The following is a 3,569-nucleotide window of genomic DNA, read 5'->3' on the forward strand; positions in this document are numbered from 1 at the left end:
AACCGCTCATTACAGGAGACGGAGCAGGTGCTTCGGTGCAATGGGTTCAAATTTCAAAAACAACCTTTCAGCAGTGGAGATGGAACATGTGTGCTTCATCATCAGATGTGTAGTACTGAAATAAAAAACAAATATTAAATAGCATTTATTAGAATGCTTTTTTATAATAAAAACAAAAAGGGTCAAAGACACACAGTCAAAATATTTGGTTAAAAAAGTAAGGAAGGAAGTAAGAAAGGAAGGAAGGAAGAAAGGAAGGAAGAAAGAAGGGAAAGAAGGACGGAAGGACGTCATTAAAGAAGTCAGTAAGTCAGTAAGAAAGGATGGAATGAAGTCAGTAAGGAAGGAGGGAATGAAGTCAGTAAGGAAGAAGGGAATGAAATCAGTAAGGAACTAAGTCAGTCAGGAAGTCTGGATGGACGGATGGATGGACAGATGTAAAGATGAACAGATGGATAGAAATTCCCACCAACTAATTTTCTGTTATTACATGATAACCACCAAGGCTACAAGGTACATCCTCTGAAATGTGCAAAGTCAATAACCACATCTTTCTAAACTACTGCTAATACTGGAGTGCATTGTAACACACACACAAAATCACTACCTGCCCTTTTCCTTACAGATTTCATCAGATACAAAAGCCCACTACTGGCCCCCTTGACTCCTGATCATGAACGGATTTGTACAGATTTGAAGTCATGACCTTACATATATTAATACAAATGCTTTACTTTCACACCACTTGAGAGATCAGACTATTTAGGTATTAATCTAGATTGATTTAGGCGGTGTTCTGGAGGTTGGAAAGTTATATTACACTTGATACACTGCCTTTTAAACATATTTAATGAGGCTGAGGTTGCCGTTCTGCAGGTAACTCGAGGTTCTTCAATACCAACTTTGTCAAACCACATCTCTGTACAGGTCGCTTTGTGCACAGGATTGTTGTCGTAATCTAACAAGTTTGGGGCTCTTAATTGCAGTGAAGTGAGATCATATAAAGGTAAGTAGACATCATATAAAGGCATTTTAGAGAACTTTTAGAAAGAATCGTTTGTGCTTTTTGAACATCCCATTCCACATTTAGTCCCCATTTGCTGTTATAATAACCTCCACTCTTCTGTTCCATTAGATTTTGGAGTGAGCTTCTGGAGATTTGTGCTCATTCAGGCACAAGGGTGTTAGTAAAGTGAGGTGAAGAGGCCTGGGGCGCTGTCAATGTTCCAATTAATCCAAAAAAGTGTTCAATAGAGCTCTCTCGCAGGCCAATAAAGGTCTTCTATTCCAACCCATGTAAAGCATCTTTTTGGACCTGGTTTTGTGCACAGGGGCATTGTCATTCTGGAACAGTTTGGGGCTTCTAGTTCAAGTGAAGGAAATCCCAATATGTTTGTCCATATGGTGTACTTGTGGCCAAATTGCTAGTGTAGGCCAATAACAATAACATGGGCTGTGTCAGACTTCCGGGGGTCTACCTGTAAAATTCTACAAACTGTAAAAAGAAAAACCCTGTCTGACTGCAATATGTATAATATAATATATGTTCCTCCAATAAGTTCACGGGGGTCAAACACCTCAGAGTGCTGCGTATGTGTGTGTGCCAGCTGAGCTGAGCAAGCAACACAGGGTCATTTTTATCAGAAATGGCAACACGAAGTGAAACTCGGATCTTCCAAAAGTGATACGCCCTTTTGCCACACAAACACCTTACACTGAATCCCCCCTGCTGCTCTCCGCTTACTCCTCCCACTCCTCTCCCCTATCTTTAATGGAAGCGTTTGCTGCTGAAGGTTACCTTCGCCTGTAGGGCACACTCTACATGTGTGTGTGTGTGTGTGTGTGTGTGTGTGTGTGTGTGTGTGTGTGTGTGTGTGTGTGTGTGTGTGTGTGTGTGTGTGAGTAAGTGTTCACTCTATTTTCGACTACATAAATAATCATTTCCCATCAGTGCAAACCCACTTTTACTATGTCGTCCCACCACACAGCTGAAACACTTACACACACTCTGATCTTGTATTTCCTGTGTCATTTCCAGCTTCGTTCCCTTGGCTTTGCTTCTCTTGGTGCCCAGGATTAATGATGCTGCTTGTACTTTTGATTGAAGCCACTTAATATCAGAAAATGCACCTTGGCTCACTCGGTTCGTCTCATTAAGACCGCAGTCAGAGGTCTGGCAAAATAAAAGGAACAAAGAGGAAGTCATTTGTGCATCCATTCTGCAAACAGTTAAAGAATGGGGATACAAGCAAGATTAAAAGACTGAAGATGTGCAACAAATAGGGCTTAGAATAGAATTTTCCACAAAAGGAACGGACAGAACTCTTTGTGCCAATCTCTGAATTCATTAGGGGTGTCCTCGACTAAGGATTTACATAGTCGACTCAGATTTGTCTTGATCAGATCAGATCAAGTCTTGCCTATAGCTGACTGATAGTTGAACCGTGTGTATGTGTGCATGTGTGTGTGTGTGCATGTGTGCGTGCGTGTGTGTGTGTGTGTGTGTGTGTGTGTGTGTGTGTGTGTGTAGGCCAGAGGGGGGGTAAACATGCTTTAAGTATAGCGCAACATCAATGCTGGAAAACAATCAAAAATTTATGTAGAGAATTAAATAAGAACAGAAATTACCTCTACAGAATATCTGACATTGTTAAATATTTAAATCTCTGCTGCCAAGATGCTCCAGTGTCGGTCACAGATCATGAAAAGTCAAACTTAAGTCTGTCAAGGTGGGGTGGTGGGGTTGTGGGGGATTTGAAAATGTATTTTAACATTTTTATTTACATCATTATTGTAATGGGCTGTATATTAACTTAGGAAAAAATGGTAGTTCTACATGAAATCAGACATTCAGCACCCCCATAAAACCAAAATAGCATGATTCTTGTTTCATAACACTGCTGAAAAGATTTGACTGTGAGATTGGTAGTTGAAACAGGCTCCTTCTATTGAAGCATTGAATCTTTAACTATTCGGGGTCACCCCTAGAACGCTATGAACCTCGTGAATGGGACCATAAAACTTCCATGAATGTGCTAAAAATATCTTCAGTAGCAGTCGCAGTGGATTCCGATTCCTCGATTTCTTACTCCAGCTTGAAAAAAATTGGCATATTGTCAACTAGTCTAGAACAAAACCATCCTGTGCTTTGGGTCACAAATCTCTTTGTTGAAGCATCTGATTCATGATTGAACTTTTTTTTATGATAACAAATTACCCACGGTCTTGTATAATTGATGCCCCCATTAACAAAATCGAATAGAACTAAATAAAGGTCATGTGATTTCACAAAGGAATGCATATCAGTGATCTAACAGGAGGTGGTAGCTCAGTAGTTAAGGCATTGGACTCTGGATTGGAAGGTCACAAGTTTAAACCCCAGCACCACCAAGCTGCCACTGCTGGGCCCTTAAGCAAGGCCCTCAACTGCTCTGTTGTAAGTGGCTCTGGATAAAGTAAGTGGATGTGCCATACACCATAACATTTCAATCTGCCCAAGTTCTCCCACACCACCCCACTCCTGCGCTCCCTTCACTGGCTTCCAGTAGCTGCACGTATTAGATTCAAAA

The sequence above is a fragment of the Silurus aristotelis genome (genome assembly GCF_946808225.1).
Source record: "Silurus aristotelis genome assembly, chromosome: 17".
NCBI classification, from domain to species: Eukaryota; Metazoa; Chordata; class Actinopteri; order Siluriformes; family Siluridae; genus Silurus; species Silurus aristotelis.